The 19,448-nt window shown below is 42.8% G+C and overlaps 1 protein-coding gene across 5 annotated transcripts in view; it reads left to right on the plus strand.

Annotated features, from left to right (window-relative positions):
* Nucleotides 1-541: 541 nt before the first annotated feature.
* Nucleotides 542-19,448, plus strand: part of Lcch3 (Ligand-gated chloride channel homolog 3) — a 623,958-nt gene continuing 605,051 nt past the window's right edge. Inside the window, exons 1-2 of one of the 5 annotated variants that reach the window (XR_011443453.1) lie at nt 638-875; nt 1,338-1,374. The gene's annotated coding sequence lies outside the window, so the exon portion shown is untranslated. Of the gene's footprint in view, nt 1,375-19,448 lie in introns of all 5 variants that reach the window. The other 4 variants (XR_011443451.1, XM_070282243.1, XR_011443450.1 and 1 more) reach the window with 4 other exon arrangements.

Below are 19,448 nucleotides of genomic sequence, written 5' to 3' on the forward strand. Positions count from 1 at the left end.
CAATGTAAATGCTTGCATAAGTCAATTTTTTGAATGCTATGCGCTAAAAATTAGAGATCTAATTAAATAAGTATAAATTTTTCTCGTCATATCAGATTTGTCGGATAAACCATATTTTAATGCCAATTTCATGGCATCAACTGCTCCAATTTGAACAAAAATCATTTTAAAATAATATTTTTACACCCATAGGTTCAAAATCCACAAAGGACTTCTTAAATCAATTGTTGCCAACATTGTCAATGTTTAAATTCAAATTAATTTTAGGAGGCGTTTAAAACCCTCCATAATAATAAGGGAAGCGATTCCCAGAACCCATGCTTTAATATAGAAAATATTATTTCAAAATGTCCTAAATTTTTTTAGGATACATATAACAACCAAAGTTCCACAAATAATTTATTACCGATTTCTTATCGACCTATCGATATTTTCAATTAAAATTATTATAATCTGCAAAAAAATATAAAAAATTGAAAATAAATGAAAATATTTCAAAATTCTCAGCTGTAACGAAGAGATCTATTACTTTTTCCAGACATTTTAAGTACAAGACTATATTATTAATTATCTTGAAAGATGCTTGAAGCTTTTTAATTTGCGTGAGCTTTCGAAACCTTTTTAGATGGCAAAACTAGATGGCGCTTTAAAAAGCACTTAAGGAAACCACAGCTTAAAGGAAAGAAACGAATTTTGTTCTAGAAAAAGTTTGTACATACACAGCGTTGTTAGATATATGTTTATACTTAAAGCGCATTACGGATCAAAGCAAAATAAAAAAGAGGAAAAATTAAAACTTTAATATAACAAATCAATTAAACACAAAATGAAAGGAAATGATAAGAATACTTAAGAAGCACATAAAGATAACAAAGGTACAAAATATAAATAAGAGATCGAAAAAATCGAATGTGTGTTGGCGCCTGTACATATGTGACGTATTATCGAGTATAAAAATTACCAATATTAATTTATAGCAATATATAACAAAAAGAATAACTTAAAAATGCAATATGCCAGTTTGTCATCTATTAACTAAATAAATAAATGATGTAAATAAATGTAATGATGTAAATGTAAATAAATGATATATGACATATTTATGCCAAGTATGCAAAGGCATAAGATTAGATATAATTAGAATTATATACATATATGTATGTTTTGGTTTTTTAAATGTACGAATACACATGTAAAGGTATACATGTTAATTTTTTGACTAAGAGAAAACAATTGCAAAAAAAATGAATAGAAAACAAATGCATCTATTTTTCTTATTTTAAATGTATTTTTTCACCGCTTTGAAATTTTATATAAATTTGTTTACTGCTTAAAAGTAAACATGATATTCTGCCAATTCAATAGGAATAATAGGTAAGTTGACATCTATCTACTAATAATCACATCAATTGATTGTTTTATTTTCATGAATACCTCGAACGAATACATCGATGTTTAATGTCTTTCAATTGTAAGATTTTGTGTATGTTATATATATTTATATATATGTATGTACATAGATGGCAAAAAGCTATGTGTGTTCCGATAGACTTAAAGCTAAATTAAATTAAATACAAGTTTGCGTAATATTCGACGGATGGACATGGAAAAACACAAATGTTTATAAGTAAATTAAATATGGGTGTGTTATGGTGTGCTTGGGTTATCCCTCGCTGATGTTGGAGTCGTTACAGGTGTAGGGGATGCGTATGGACCCTGGCGGTTGCCGAGGGGTTTCTTTCTTCTTAATAGGTATGTTTGGGTCCCTGGCGGTTGCCGAGGGAAATTCGTTCTACGACAGGAATTACTTTCTCCGTTATCACGGCCCTTGAGGCGCGGTGACCAATTCAACATAATGAATTTACTATTTAACGGCTGTGCCAGAGTATTGAAATCAAGTCCCCTTTATTGAGTGACATTCCGATACAAACTGAAACTTAAAGCTAAAAAAATGTATTTCATACATTTTGCGGCCACGCAAATATGCAGTGCTCGCCGCTATGTATGGGCATCCGGCCAAACGCTGTGTCAGCAGTTTGGCCAGAGCGAGCTCTTAAATAACCGGACATTGCCGCTGCTCCGTTAACTTCTGTTAACTTATATAATTTAGAACGTACTGCAGAGAGAGACAGAAATCAAGGGAGAAATTAAAAATCAAGGGAATAAACGAACTTATTATTTGAAACTAATATAACCAATAGAGACTAATTGGTGTATAACCAATTTACACCAAAAGACACTTTTTACTGTTTTTTTATACCCTTGCAGAAGGTATTATAATTTTGGTCAAAAGTGTGCAGTGAAGGAGACATCTCCGACCCTATAAAGTATATATATTCTTGATCAGTATCACCTCCTGAGCTGATATGAGCATGTCCGTCTGTCCGTCTGTGTTTCAACGCAAACTATTCTCTCAGTTTTAAAGCTATCGTCTTGAAGGGTGTGTGCAAAGTTTCAAGTCGATAGCTCTAAAACTGAGAGAAAAGTTTGCGTAGAAACAGACAGACGGACATGCTGTGAGGAGGTCAACTCAAGAGGCGATCCTGATAACTGCGTTGCACACTTTTGGACAAAATTATAATACCCTCTGCAAGGGTATACCAATGAGATACGGCTACATTTTTTGAGCCCCGACGTAATTTTCCGTAAGAAAATAATGTTATGAATTACTTTCTGAAAAAAATTGAAGCTGTGATCTGTCTAGCGTCTTTATAAGGTACTTGGACTAACCATTGTGGGTAGGAGTGTTCCCTTAAAGCACAGTGGCCGATTTGGCTTTTCTAGCGTCAGATTAAAAAAATTTTCAACTGTTTAAATTCATTAATATTTTGTTTCCTACGGATAGTTAAATAATTGAATATCGTCAAAAAATACCAAAAGCTATAAACTTGATAATTTAGATCAGCTGTAAGCTATTAAAGCTAACATATGGTACTATACTATTTTCAGGTGTTGAATTTGGCTTGATCGATGTCTTTGCATATTTGCGAAATTTTTTTTTTATTTTGTCTGTTTGAAATTAATTGTAAAATTTTTTCAAATTTCAAGGTATGTAGTAAACAAAAATAAAGGTTTTGTGACCTGTGTGTAGATGTTGCATTTATAATTTATATAAATAATATTATATTATTTATAATTTTAACCAGCAATGTTTGTAGTACCCTTTTTTATAACAAATTTCAACTTCTGTAGAGGAAAACTTTATGAAGGTCGCCTCGGCACGCAATAAGGGTATATCTGTGGTGACCTATGGTTCGTCTAGTGCATAAATTATCCATATTCAGCTGCCCCAACGTGCCCCTGTTAAATTTAGCGATATTTTCAGCAATCATGTCCGCCTGTAAACAAGCACTTTTTGCAGTATGGCATGGGGAAGCAGAAGCCACAAAGAAGAGTTTTGCAGTGTTTGACCACATTTTTAGCGATGTAAATGATACATAAAAATGTTCCGAGATGGACTTGACATCTGTAGAATGTACCATTAAAAATTTTTTGCAAAACTCTTTCCAACAGATGGAAAAAATCGAATAGATGTAAGGAGCGGAAGAACTCGGGTTGGTTAACCGAACATTTGGTTCTTTTGGATGAGCATGGCATATTATAGATATTATATTATAGATTCACGGGGCACATATTATAGAAAATGTACCACTTCCGATGGGAATGATGTCAGAAGAAGCCTTAGAAGCCCGACAAAAAAATTTAAGATTTTCGCTTTAGCCATACGCGTAAAAACTCTCGCCAAAACACAATGGAGGATCAGATTCACTAATTACAAGCTACAGCAAGGCAACACGCATAACTACAGCAAGGCAGTTTCCTTCAAGATTGAAGGCCAAAATCTTCTTCTGGACTACAATGCTCAAGAAGAAAATTCGGATTCTGAATCAGAAAAAAATTTAGATTCAGACTAGGACAATTAAAACAAGTTTATTTCGTAAAACTGCATCTTAAAAATAAATAAAAATTTAAAAAAAAAAAATTTAATTTAAAAACATAAACAAAAAATTTTACTTAATTCAAATTACTAAATTTTATTTTTTATTGGGGTAACATTCCATACAAATTTCCAACATTTAAAAATTATCATTATTTTTAATGATATTCTACATCTGACGCTAAATTACCCAAATCGGCCACTGTGGATAGCTTCGAAAGCCTTACACTGGGTATTTTGTACTTCCTAGTGAAGAGGACAAGTTCGGTCTTGGATGGATTTACTCTTAGCCCGTTCTTACCTGTCCATGCTGAGAGAACCCTCAGTTTGCCCGTCATGCGGATGCATAGTGTCTGAAGAAATTTTCCAGAGAAAGTAATTGCAAAATCATCCGTATACGCAGGAGAAAGGGGAGAAAACACATCCTTGGGGAGCGCCTCTCCTAATTAATCTTTAATAAGCTCTCCTGCTAGTGTCGCAGCAACAGTCCTGTTTACCAGGATCTGCATTATCAGTTGCACGGATTGATTGTCTACCTCTATTCAGCGCGTTGATTATTAAACATGGCGCAATGTTGTTGAACGTTCCTTCTATGTCTAGAAATGCACTAAGCGCGTATTCCTGGTCACTAAGTTCCGTTTCGACGAACTTAGTTATCTCGAGGAGAGCCGTCTTCGTGGATCGGCCCTTCCTGTGATCCCGAGATGATGGTATGATTAATGTGATGAATGAAGAATGTGGAGGCTGAAAAAAGTCCCAAGCTTCTATCTTCAAAAATACGAAAGTTGATATTTCTACCAAATACCATTTCCGATCGTTCAGTTATATGGCAGCAATAGAATATAGTCAGGCGATCCTAATGAAATTTGATAGGTTGGACCAAAAATAGAATATGTACTAAGTTTCAGCTTTCTATCTTCAAAAACACGAAAGTTGTGTCATTTTCGATCGTTCAGTCATATGGCAGCTATAAGATATAGTCAAGCGATCCTTATGAAATTTGACATATCGTAATGTTTTGACAAAAGTAGCTCTCATCAAATTCAAAGTTAAGTTATCAAGTTGAGTTAACAATGCAACGGTGATCGGAGCCAAGAGCACGAAGACGAACGGCTCATGATGTCTTACGACGGGTGCTGGTCGTCGGCCGCGATCTGTGCGCGATCGAGTTAGGGTTACGATTAAGCTCTTCCTCTCTTAGGTTAGTCAGTTCGGAGCCAACAGTGAAAAAATAAAGGCTCCCCTACTAAAGGCACCGTATTTCTTTACCAATTACCGCAATAGTGATAGCTGGAGCCACGACCCGGCTACCAGCTTACTAGAAGGGATACAGAAGCGTCATCGTCACTGATCATGGCCACCTCCTGGTCTCGATCGGTACTTCGAATCTTAACACGACTGCGGGGGCACCTACTTAGTGACCGGCCGTTGTGGGCAGCAGTTTGCCGCAACCGATACATCAGAACAAAATTAACCGTCAGAAGCACAAGCAACGGTGGTTACCTTCTGCAATAGCTGTGCAGGTGGAGAATATTGTGGGCAAACACGCTGCCTCAATATCTTCTAACCCTATCTGACGACCAACCGAGTCGAAGACCACGACAAGATCTCCATGCCACGTAAACACGTGGAAAAATAAAATCATCAGCTTCAAGTGGTACCCTAGAACAGACTGTACCGGACCGCACAGAAGACTGCGAAAGAGAAGAAGGAAAACTTGCAGAGATCCATGTAAGGAAGCCTTTTTTTATTGCTAGAAAAAATTAAAAGAAACGATAAGAAAATAATATATTTAAATTTTATTATTGCTTATAATACATTTTTTTTTGAAAACAGTGTCGATATTAAAATTAAGAAGTTAGAGTAATTTATGTATTTTTTTGTCGCGGTAATCAGTAAAATCCATTTCGCGTAAAAGAGTACGGTAAATAGATAAGCGCCAAGATCAGCGCCTAGCTTGGCAAAGGTTCAATATTGTTCCATCGTAGAAATTCCATCAATAAAAAAAACTTCCAGCGCTCTCAGTGTTCTTCCGCGCTGCAGGCACTCGATGCACAGCAACAAATTACACACAAGAGACCGACTAACTCTCAAAGATTATCTGACTTTAGGCGTCAAAGAGTTAATTATCTGTTTGAAGTAGATAAGGGTGGCCAAACCGATGATTATTTTAATCAGATTGCTAGTGAAGCGGTAGATGACATAGAGGGTGAAGAAGAAAGGGAATATGAAAGTGATGCCGTTCATTTTTTAAGGGGATCTTATCTGCTTTCGTTCGTCCAACGAACAGTAGCGGGGGAACCACGAAAGTTTTTAGTAGATACGGGCGCCTCTAAGATATTGGGTGGCCGACTTCAATTCCCGTTGATTCTCCAATCACTGTCAAGTCGTTTCATAGGTTATATTTTGAAAAAAAAAACACAAATGCCAATTTTATCTGTTTGGTATAGAAAGCCCTTTCTTCTTATTACCCGGACTTAAAACATTTGATGCCATAATTGGCCATAACCTGGTAGCACAATTAAAGGCGGCCATTGATCTTAAAAGAAATTCTATCTGATTTAATGGGGGACGTGAGGATATACACTTTTAAAAAAGCACTCACGTTAACTTTACAAAAATTAAGGATATTGTCGTGCCCCCAACGGTACAAGAAAGTTTTCAGCAGATGATATCTAAATACTCCGGGACCTTTGCTGACCCAAACAAGAAGTTACCATTCAACACAAATGTAGTAGCGACTATTCGGACAGAGGACAATGAGTCAGTATATTCAAAGCTATACCTGTTTTCGATGGGTGCTGCCGATTTGGTCAATCAGAACATCAACATTTTTCACTACCTTTGACCTAAAGTCCGGATATTATCAGATAGAACTCGCGGAATTCGACAGGGAAAAAATTTTTTTTTCGGTCAATGGAAGCAAGTACGAGTTCTGCCGCCTACCTTTTAAACTAAAAAATGCCTCAAGAATTTTTCAAAGGGCAATAGACTATGTTCTACGGGAGAATATAGGGAGCATCTGTTACGTTTATGTACATGTAGATGGCGTTATTGTCTTTTCAGAAGCTAAAGAGTCTCATGTTTACCATAATTCGGAGGTTTTAAAGATCCTGGAGGACGCCAGCATGCGAGTTTCAACGCAAAAGTCAAAGTTTTTTTAAAGAAAGTGTCGATTTCATCGGTTTTGTTGTGACAAAGGAAGGTACTAGGACAAGCCAGGACAAGGTTAAAGCCATCAAGGAGTTTAACCAGCCAAGTAATTTGATCGAGCTGAGATCGTTCTTGGGCTTAGCAAGCTTCTATCGAGGCTTCATCAAAAAATTCACATCGATAGCGAGACATTTGACAGAATTAGTGAAGGGCGATGGTGGCAGGGTCAGCAAATACGGTTCAAAAAGCATTTCGGTGAGCTTTGATAATCACCAGCTAAGCGAATTTGACAAGCTTAGAAATATCTTTGCTTCAGAGGACGATTATATTTGCGATCTCTGATAAGAATCCAAATTCAAAACTCAAGCGTTGGAAGGCCCGCATTGAAGAAAGTGGTGAAAAGATTATGTATAAGCCAGGGAAAGAAAACTGTGTGGCGGACGCATAGTCGCGGCATTGCAAAGCTCAGCCATTAAAGAGACATCAACGCTTGTCATTGAGGCCACGGAAAAGTCACTTAACTGTTTAAAAACCAAATCGTGTTCGGTACTAAGACTCTCCATCAAATTAATTTTTCTGGTTAGGAGACATTGGTCGACTTAGTGAAAGACGTAATAACGCCTAACGTCGTTGATGCCATACATTATCAGCTTCCAGTCTTGGCCCGCATTCAAGATAAACTGGTGTTCGGTACTAAGACTCTCCATCAAATTAATTTTTCTGGTTAGGAGACATTGGTCGACTTAGTGAAAGACGTAGTAACGCCCAACGTCGTGAATGCCATACATTGTCAGTAATATAGCGGCCGAAATCGTTTTAAGCTGCAGGATTTGTCAGAAGGCAAAATATAATATGCACCCATTCAGGCCCGATGAGAGGGGGGGTCAGCCGTGTAATTGTCCCGGGGCCCGGCAACGGGGTCAAATTTTTTGGATGGCCAAAATTGAGAAAGAAAAATATGAATGTTTAATTAGAATGAATAAATATTGAAATTGATATTGATTGATCTCACTAACAAGTCATTTTATATAAACAAAACTAATTTACAAACGTCATTTATATAGCGAACAGATTACAATTTTTAGCAATCCGCTCGAGTGATTTAGCGTGATACTCGTGAGAGCATCCTCTTGAACCTTACTGACCCATGTCATGGCGGCGCTCATGCTCAGCACAATATCGATTCATGGACGCCACCAATAAATAATTTTTCATTGGCTTCGGACAGGAGCCACCAGAAGTCATAACTTTCTTTGGAAGTATTCAAAAATGATACAACATATTCAGCTCGAGTACTCAAAGGTGGTCGATTCTAAAAAACAATATTGGATGCTCTCCGCACAGCATGTCCACCACTCGTTAGTCTGCTCGAGTAGATTGTGTGAAGCTATTTGCTGCTCACATGCCTAAATCAAAAATTTTAAAAGTTTAAATCAGGGGTGCTCAACGCCTATACACTGAGTGCACTTTTGTTTTTGTAGATGCTCTGTGCTTATGGCTAGTGCGCCCATAAGCACCGTGCATATGGGCTTCGATTACCATGCGAAACAAAAACAATTTTGCTTGTTTCTTCATTACATCTCTATCCGTCGTCACGCTTCGCTGAACGCAGTGTATTTTGTTTTTGTTTTTTCCTCGAGCACATGCACTGGAACTTATTCTTCTGTCTGCTTTGGCTTTTGATTTATTTCGTGGGACTAAATAATAATAATCTGGAAGCTCAATTAAAATTATCAACCACTAAAATTAATATAAATATTAAATCTTTTTTAAGCCAAATATAAAAAAAAAAAATAAATAAATATTTAAAACTGTTTTTTTTTCTCTCAGTGCACAGCTGCGCCCCAACACTAAAGCGCCGCTACATATGTATGTACACGTTTTCTTGTGGCTGTGTTAGTAAACGCACTGCCATAAGACGAATTTGAGCACCCCTGGTTTAAACAAAAGAACAAAGTCAGCTGTTCGATTGACTTTGTTGTGTGCTTAAATAGTGAAAAATTTTTGCAAACTTTCACTGTTTATTTTGTGGAGCAACAAATTGATTTATTATTTCTGATTATGGAAAATAGCAGCAAAGGTATTTATAAATGTATCTTAGATAACATGTTTTGATTATTATGACTTGTTGTCCAACTGTGCACTGTTTTATATGTTAGCTTTTTTTTTTGTTAGCTTTTTATCTTAAAACTAACAAATTTGTTTGTGTTCCGTGGTGTATAACTTATAAATGGCACAACGTTGCAAAAAGGTGAAAACGCAAAGTTATTACGAAATGTATCCTTAAAATCGCAAAACTAATCATTTTTGAAACTTTTTGCACGTTTCTTAAAAAAAATGACTTTTGCCCAGCAACTTATGAGCTTGCACACGCTGCACTTCTCGTAGTTTGGGAGAAAAACAGCCGCTCGGAAGATGCTCTAAGAAGCTACATACAAACACAACTACATACAAACACAATATTAGAGATATCTTCAATCGGTTTTTTATTTTCGGTTTGTTACTCAATTTTGCATTATGTGGACAAAAATGAAATTTATAGTGTTTTTTTTTAATTTTTTTTTTTTACAGTCGATTCTCGATAATTCGTACCCCGCTAAATCGAAAATCGCGATAACTCGTAAAAAATTCTGACCCCTTGAAAAAAACTCGTTAATTCGTAAAAATTCCAAACATTTTGGTCCCCTCGTTAATTCGTAGTATTTGGCGCAACGTAAAGAATATTGAACCTCTTATAAATCGTAATTTTGTTTCGTAACCTCTAATAAATTGTAATGCGATGCGAAATTTTTTGTAGTTAAAGCACCGTTAGATTTTTCAGACAGCTATGCTGCCTTTATGTCGCTTTGCATTATGAATTTTGTGTTTCTCTCACTGTTTTCGTTTAGTTTGCTGTGACCAATTATTGTTACTGTTTAGGTGAGGGGCCGTGGTGCCACTGTACGCAGCCAATAAAGCTGAACGCGTTCTTTATACTGAAACTGAAGACGCCCCCGACTTCTTAATTTTTCAACCCCCATTCTGGAATCTTTTTGCGGAACCAACGCCCCCCTACACATTTTGATCCTTCGAGCCGGATACCAGGATATTCAGGATATTTTGGATCCACCAGCAGTCCAGGCATTGTTCCGCCAAAAGATAAGTTCATTTTTTCCGTCTCTGTCTCTCTGCCGGTCTTCAGCAGTGATCCGAACATTGAATTTCGTTCATACTGCTGCAAGATTGTTTTTCCCTCCGTGTCAACTCCAAGTCCGAGTTTTCCGACACCACGGCAGCTTGAGACTTTTCTAAGACAAAAAATTGCAAAAATTTTCCATCCATCTCCGTTGTGTGTGCCTCGCCATATTCCTCGCCGTTTTTGGCCTTTCCGTTATCCGTTCGCTCGCCAACGGTCGAGGCATATGTACATGCATACACACATACATTGTGTTTGGTGCAATTAATCCGCAAAAAAAATCGGCAAGTGAACAGTGAAAGTGTGTGGTGAAAAAAAAAATATAAAAATAAAAGGGCATAATTAATATTGGCCAGCCGGTGTGAAGTGGTTCCGGGAATCTCCAAGTTCACCGAACAGTCCGCCGCTGTCGTAATATTGGTTTTTCTTCCCCAATTTTTTACACCACATAACTTTTCCGTTTCCGCAGTTACACATTATCGACGCTCCACTGTGCCAACATATGCCCACATGCCCTTACTTATATCCGTACCTGCATACATGTCCACATATCTCCAAATATTTTCCGCCTCCGATTTCAGGAAATATATAACCGATAAAATTTAACCATACAGTCCACTTATCGACGTTCCACTGTGCCATCATATGCCCCACATGCCCTTGCCCTACTTGCATGTATGCCCATATATTTTTCAATATTTTCTGCCTCCAATTTCATGAAATATATAACCAAACTAATTTAAAAAAAAAATCAATTAATTATAAATTTTTTTATTTATATTTACAACTACAAAAATTTATTTAATTCGTATTTTCCGTCCGAGCAAAGGGCCAGGGTTTTTTAATTCACCTTTCCGGCCACTCAATAATTAAATCGAAAATTTATTTATCGAAAATGAAATTATAATTAAATAATTTAATTGTCGATCTTCTTTCTGAACCTAGCCGCGGTTTCAATTCCACCGTTCCAGCTTCGGGTTCCTTAACCTCCATTGATTAAGAATTGAAATTTTCAACTCCACCCGTCTGTTTCCATAATAATTAAATCCGCCAATTAGGAAAAAAATAATTATTTATTTTTTCTTTCTCTGTGTTCAATCCAAGCCAAGGTCAAGTCCACCTTTCTGGCTCCGCAAATTCGAAAATAGTCAGGAATTGAATATTTACGTACGAGCCATACTGGTCGAAATATACAGACATATATAGACAGTCATCAATTATTTTTCCGAACGATCACGAATTTTCCGGGCCTTGTCCATTTTCCGTTCCGTCATTTTCCTAACGCTGCTTCTACTCCGCATCTGGCAAAATCCGCCTAGAATCTCAACGAACCTTGGCCCTTCTGGGTTTTTTTTTTGGCTTCCTGAAGTTTCTCCCACATCCGAATTGTGCCGCATCCGACGTTCCTCTCGACATCGGCGCTTCTAATTCCCACTTGGCCTTGCAATCGCAATTCGTCCGCGATCTCACCGGTCTCATCACATTAGTGACCGGCTACCGCTTCGTACGAGGCACCCAGTGCGCGCGTCCGTCGACAAGTTCTGACCAGCGAATTGGTGTCTGAGAATGCCCACGGGAGACGACCAAAAGCCACGTCCGATCCCAACCATCCGTCTGGACAGATCTCAATCCGCTTCTCCGCGGACGCCTCTTTTAAAGCCTAAGGCGTACAGTGCCATTCCAAGGGCAAAGAGTGACGAATCCGTCAATACAATCCCCGGTCCTTCACAGAGGCAGACTCGTTCCGCTGCAAAAATGGCTCAAAGTGCGGTCGACGTGGCGCTGAAAAAGTTCATCGCCACAACGGATCAAATTAGCCAATTTGAGGCTAACATAAATACTCCGGGCGCCAGAGAAACGGAAGGAGGCTTCCAATACATTTGCGAGGTCCATCGGGACCAAATTCGGGCACTGTGGGAGAAGGTGGAGAAAAGCTATGAGAGCTGCTCCGATTTACTAGCCGTGTCAGACGACAATGTGGCCACCTCGACCGTGCTGGAATCGAAGTACAACTACTGCTACTCCGTCTATTCGAGATGTATTGCCCAGCTTCGGGAGAAAATTGCTTCCCAATCCACTCAGGCTTCCGTCAATATCCACACGCCCGCGCCTACTGGTTGCCGGTTACCTCCGGTGGATACCGAGGTCTTCACGGGTGATTATCTTCGGTGGCCCACCTTCAGAGACTTGTTTACGGCCATTTACATCCAAAACTCGCGGCTCACCCCGGTAGAGAGGTTGTTCCACTTACTGTCCAAAACAAGTGGAGACGCCCACGCCATTGTCTCTAAGGCTCCGCTTACCCATGAGGGGTTTGTCGTCGCTTGGCAAAGCCTCACAGACCGCTTTGAGAACCGGCGGCTACTGGTCAATAGCCAGTTGAAAATCCTTTTCAACCTCCAGGCTATTTCTCAAGAGTCCGGGGTCGCGCTGAAAGAGCTCCAAGCCACCATTCAGAGTTGTCTGACAGCCCTCGCAATGTCCGCCACCAATGTTGAGGCTTGGGACTGCCTCCTGGTGTTTATGATTTCGTCAAAGCTCCCCAAAGTCACACTTTCCATGTGGGAGCAATCCGTTCATAACAAGGCCGAAATTGCAACATGGAAGGAATTAGACAACTTCCTGACAGAGCGCCATCGCACTCTGGAAGCAATCGACGACGTCAGACCTAGTGGCTCCGGGCAACTTCCGCCAAGGTCGGGAACTCCTACTGCCCCTGCTCGAAGGCTCCATTCATACGAGACTCGAGTGGTTCCGGGCCCCAAGGGTTGCGATCTCTGTTCGAGGGAGAACCACCCCATTCGCTTATGTCCGCGGTTCTTGGAAATGGACGTAATTGGGCGCTCGGACTATATTAAAAGAAAGCAGCTATGTTTGAACTGTTTTGCCCGAGGGCACCAGCAACGAGACTGCACGAGCGCCCATACCTGCTTCACATGTCACAGCCGACACCACACCCTTCTGCACCGCGGCAATCCGTTCGCCACCGCTCCAAGTCCGCCTACGACAGCAAGGGCTCGACCCGCACAGACTGCCAGAAGCACAAACGGCCCAGAGGACCAATCGGATGTGCAAGTGCGTTTCGCTTCCGGGTCAGGAGCCGTCCTACTAGGCACGGCCCTTATCAACGTGTGCCATTTGGGGTGCAGCTTCCAGGCACGAGCTCTGATAGACTCAGGGTCCGAAGCGACCTTCATCACGGAACGACTGTTCAACCTCGTCAAGCCTCCCTTCAAGACGATTCAAGCCCAAGTTTCCGGCCTTAATCAGACCATTTCCGCGCAGTCTACAAAATTGTGCCATTTCTCCATTCGGTCGCCGTCTAGACCTGGGCTACAATTAGAGACTGCGGCCTACGTTCTGCCGCAGTTGGCAGGAAATCTGCCATCATACCCGATTCCGCGAGATCGTCTCAAGGGGCTGCCCGACATCCCCCTGGCGGACCCAAACTTCTTTGAGAGCTCCCAAGTCGATGTACTAATAGGAGCTGACATTCTTCCGTCCATTCTCCTCGGTAATGCCAAGGCTAACATATGCGGGTCGCTTCTCGGTCAGGAGACCATTTTTGGATGTGTGCTGACAGGACCATTAGCTCCAGCCAATCCCCGCAGCGTGTCCGTTTTTTCCCCCAGCCTCGGTGACTCACTGGATCAGCTCCTCACCAAATTCTGGGAGGTGGAAGATGTGCCCACACCGATAAGTTCGGAATCGGATTCAGTTTGCGAGCACAATTTTGTCCAGACGACGAAACGAGACGAATGTGGCAAGTACGTTGTGACGCTCCCCTTACGCGACCCCGGGCAGAAGGGTTCCGAGCTAGCGGCTTCACGGTCCTTTGCCCTTGCTCAGTTTCTGCGTAATGAGCAGCGCTTGAAGAGGGACCCGCCCCTTAAGGCCCGCTATGACTCGGTAATTCAGGAGTACATCGACTTAGGCCACATGACCGAGGTCACTCCCGCTAGCAATTCCGCTTCCTACTATCTTCCACATCATGCCGTCTTCAAGCCCGAAAGCACGACCACCAAGGTGCGAGTGGTCTTCAATGCTTCGAGCCCGTCCGCAAACGGGACCAGTCTGAACGACATTCTTTACGCGGGCCCAGTCTTACAATCCGACCTGACGATTCAAATCCTAAAATGGCGATACTTTAGGCTTGTCTTAAACGCCGACATCGAGAAGATGTATCGGCAAATTTGGGTAGACCCCAAGCATACTCCGCTCCAACGTATTTTGTTTCGCAATCCCGATGGGGATATCCGCGACTACGAGTTGAAAACGGTCACCTTTGGTGTCAATTGTGCCCCGTTCCTGGCGATCCGTGTGCTGCGACAGCTCGCTGACGACGAAGAGTCGAAGTATCCGCAGGCAAGCCAAATTATCCGGCAGTTTATGTACGTTGATGACGTTCTCGCGGGGGCAGACTCCAAAAACTCCAAACCAAAACAAAGCCCAAGCTTCGATTCGGGAGCTGAAAGGGGCCCTAGAGTCAGCAGGGTTCCCACTTAGGAAATGGACGTCGAATAACAAGGGAATCCTGTCCGACATTCCGATCGATCACCGTCTCCGTGCTGACTTTCTCGACATCGATGCAGAGAGCACGGCCAAGACACTCGGCGTGCGGTGGAAAGCGACGACTGATGAATTCTTTTTTGTCCCGCCAGAATTGACTTCCGGCTCTGTTTTCACGAAGTGCCAAGTCCTCTCCCAAATTGCCAAATTGTTCGATCCAGCAGGTTGGCTCGCTCCTTTCATTGTTCGGGCAAAAAAGTTCATGCAAGACATTTGGCTTCTGGATCTAGGGTGGGATGACGCCCTCCTTAAGATTTCTGTCAGCGATGGGTTGACTTCCTAAAGAATTACTCGGTGCTCGATCAGATTCGTGTTCCTCGATGGGTCGCGTTCCGACCACACCTAAAGGTCGAACACCACAGGTTCTGCGATGCTTCACAGAAGGCGTACGGCGCAGCCATTTACGTTCGTGTCGAAATCGGGTCCACGGTAATAGTGACCCTGCTGACTGCAAAGACTCGAGTGGCCCCAGTTAAGACGGTGTCGCTCCCTCGACTAGAACTGTGCGGTGCCTTGTTGTTGTCCGAGATGGCCACCGCCGTTCTGCCATAAATGCCAGGGGCCGCGTCTGCCCTATACTGTTGGACCGACTCAACTATTGTCCTCGCGTGGCTGCATAAGCCAGCCACAACGTTCGTGGCCAACCGGGTGACCAGGATCACCCAGTTCACCGACGTGCAGAAATGGGCACATGTCCGCTCCGAGCAGAACCCTGCGGATCTCGCTAGCCGGGGCGTAGCTCTCCAAGATCTTGCAGATAACCAGTTGTGGTGGCACGGTCCTGACTGGCTGCAGAGGCCTCGCAGCGACTGGCCCACTTAAGGCTATGATGCCCCCGTGACTGAACTCGAGAAGCGAGCAGTCAAGGTCCATGTCGCGAAAGTACCCCCCGAAGATCTCCTTGAGCGTTTTTCCACACTCGACAAGGCATTACGAGTCCTTGCCTATGTTATTCGCTTCATACAGCTGTCAGCTGTCTCGACTCCTGGTTCATTTTACACATCGCATCACGCTGCACGGTGGCAGTCAGCTGATGATCCGTCTGATCCGGGCCAAGTTCTGGATTCCAAGGGTGAGGAATTTGGTCAAGTCCGTTGTCCATTCTTGTAAGGTATGTGTCATCCACAAGAAGAAGTTGCAGACACAACTCATGGGAGAGCTACCCAAGGAACGGACGTCCTTCTCGCGCCCGTTCACGCACACCGGTGTGGATTATGCCGGTCCCTTCGAGATAAAAAACTATACGGGGAGGGCCTGTCTCATCACAAAGGGTTATGTGTTGGTGTTTGTGTGCTTTTCCACTAAGGCCATCCATTTAGAGCCTACGTCGGACCTTACGACCGAGAAATTTCTGGCGGCTTTCGCACGGTTCGTGTCCCGGAGAGGATGCCCCCGTCAAGTGCAGTCCGACAACGGGAAGACCTTTGTGGGAGCAGCTGCTCTACTATCCCGCGATTTTCTCCAGAGCCTAAAGGGGGCTGTGACCGGTGCCTATAGTCACCAGCAGCTTCTCTGGCATTTCATTCCTCCGGGAGCTCCCCACATGAGGGGCCTTTGGGAAGCAGGGGTCAAGAGCTTCAAGACCTTGTTCTACAAGTCCGCCGCCACGGGAAAATACACCTTTGAGGAGCTGGCTACTCTCCTGGCGAAGATCGAGGCGTGCCTGAATTCGCGGCCACTCGCGCCAATGTCCGAAGACCCTGCTGACCTGCTAGCTCTTACACCCGGGCACTTTCTTGTGGGAGGACCACTTCTCGCCACGGTCGAGCCCGAGATAAAGGGGGACACCAATTCCATCATCAATCGTTGGCAACACCTCAAGGCGCTTCAGCAGCAATTTCAGCTCCGGTGGAAGGAGGAGTACCTCAAGGAGCTCCATAAGAGAAACAAGTGGCGAGCCCCTACGAGGGACCTCCGCGTTGGGGATATGGTCGTCATCAAGGAAGACAACCTTCCGTCCAATGAGTGGCGTTTAGGCAGGGTTGACGCGGTGTATCCCGGCTCTGATGGCCATGTCCGCGTGATCGACATCCGCACCGCGCGAGGGCTCGTAAAGCGGCCCGTTGTTAAGGTCGTTCTTCTGCCGTTAGAAGCGTCCGCCTACCCACAGTAATCGACATTCCATCCGCTCCAATGTTCCTGTCCATTGTGCTGTCCCGTAGCTCTGCCCGTAGTTCCGAACCTTCATTTACACCGATTCTGATCATGTTATTTGTTCCTTCACCATATTTCCGTCAGCCATAGCCAACACGATGTCGCCACGTCCACGCAACACCCACGCATCGCTGGAGAGCAGATGTTCTCGCGGTATTCATTCCTACCGTTGCCGAGTCTGCAATGGAATCCACGCCTTAAAGAAGTGTCGGCGCTTCCTACGCCTTAGCGCCGAGAAGCGGCTCCGAGCGGTTCTTGTGAACCGGTATTGCTCGAGCTGCCTGGCCTACGAGCACTCCGACGGATCCTGTCGTCGGGGTGACGGTTGTAAGACGTGTGGACAGGATCACCACACGCTGCTGCATCTCGTGGAGAAGCCGCGGGCTCGGCGCAAGGCACGCCGAGAGGAGCACCGGTCACGGAGCGCAGGAGTCAGGACACAGAGTGTCTCGTCTGGCGCCCGGCCGTCATCCCCCAACTGCCCGCGCGGGTCCGGTGCTCCTCGGCCTGGGGCCCCCACTTTCCGGCAATCCCAACCCGATCCACGGCCACCGACGTCCCGGCACTCGTCGATGCATCCTCGGCCTTCTTCCGCCACTCCTCGATTGCCAACCACCGCTCATCCGCCATCCGCACACCGGGACCCGGAGCTTCGACACGGGGGCCCTCATCGACCCATGCACGCCCTCGAGCTGCATCGACGCCTCGCTCGCTGCGTGTTTCCGGCTGCCCACTACCAGCGTGGGGGACGAACAGGTGTGTTCCGCCACCGTGGGGTGAACGACCGATGATAGCGTTCGGCTGGAGGTCATGTTGAAGATCGAGCCTCACGTGCGAGTTCGTACGCCGTCCCGGGAGCTGAGCGAGGCGGTGCGTGCCCACTTCCGAGGCGTGACCCTGGCGGATGAGCGATTCCATCTGCCAGCGACAATCTCCGTCGTCCTGGGCGCAGATATGTACCCACGGATTATCCAACCGGGCTTCCTGAAGATCCAGGACGGACTGCCAGTGGCCCAGAGCACCGTGTTTGGATGGGTCGTGTCCGGAGCCTGCCACCAGCCATAACTTCGAGGGACCTATTGCAACCCGAGCGATTGCAAGGGGGGCGGAATGTTTAGGTGAGGGGCCGTGGTGCCACTAATCTAATTTTTCTAATTTTAATTTTTCTAATTTTCTAATTTTCTAATTTCTAATTTTTCAACCCCCATTCTGGAATCTTTTTGCGGAACCAACGCCCCCCTACACAGTTACCAAAAATTACCAATTATTTTAAAGCTTGAATTTTTGTTTTTTTATAATTCAATGTTTCTGCTTAATTGTTTAATTTTTTATTATTACAAATTTATGTAATGTTTAATTTTCCCCTCATTTGAAAAATGTACATACTTATAATGTTTTTTTAATTTAAATAAAGTTAAATACATATGTAAACATAATGTGAAATTTAAAAACTCCGTTTATTCGACTCTTTCTTTTTTGAGCCCCGTTAAATAGAAATCTCGATAAATTGAATTCCCGTCTAATTCGTATAAAAAAAAGATCCCCTTGCCATTTTGAATTATCGGGACTCGACTGTATTTAAAAAAAGACTTTTATTAAATTTTTTGTATTCTAAGGAAAAAGAGAAATATTCTAAAGAATATAAAAAATAGAATTATAACTTATATTATGCAAGAAGCAAATAAGAAACATGTACATTATATACAAAAATTTTTTATACATTATACACAAAAAAATTAAAATTCTGTGAACAGACGATGGCATGTCAAACCAAGGGTATTTATTAACAAAAATTTGGGCAGTTTCCATAGCGTACGATCCGAATGCATTGGTGTTTAAGTAATGTCCACAGGACAATGCAGGACAATGCTAAATCGGAATAATAAAATTTGGTTACTCTTTTTATGCGCGCAGCTAAATTTGGAAAAAATCTTCGTGCAGTGTTTCCATTGTTAGTACTTTCAGTACCGGCCGTACTTCCAGTTCTTATAATATCCCCAGTAAGCTCCTCGTTAGCATTCAGCTTCGACACAATTCTTGATGTATTTCCGTCCTTATACAAGCGGCTACTTGCAGCCAACAACAATGCATCCGTCGAGACTTTCTCCAAAATGCCTGATAGTTTGTTGATTTGAGTTATTCTGCATCACTCTGAAATACTTTTTTCTGGGCGTCCAACATTTCTAAATGATTATCTTTCCATCAACACCTGAGGCGTGTCTAGCCATTTTTTATTCCTTTTTTAAAAAGCTGCCTTATTTATATCGCATTTCTTCCACTACTAGACAAGCCCACTATTAAAACTACTATTTTTCCCCAATTTTTCAAAACTCCTTTTCGTTACAATCATATTTGATTGTAACGGCTTCGCCGTGCCATACTAAGAAAAGTGCGCGCTTCGACACTGACATTCTTCCTAAAAAGTGAAATAACTTGTAGATACGCAGGACTACGCACTTC

The sequence above is a fragment of the Drosophila bipectinata genome, chromosome XL (genome assembly GCF_030179905.1).
Source record: "Drosophila bipectinata strain 14024-0381.07 chromosome XL, DbipHiC1v2, whole genome shotgun sequence".
Taxonomy (NCBI): domain Eukaryota; kingdom Metazoa; phylum Arthropoda; class Insecta; order Diptera; family Drosophilidae; genus Drosophila; species Drosophila bipectinata.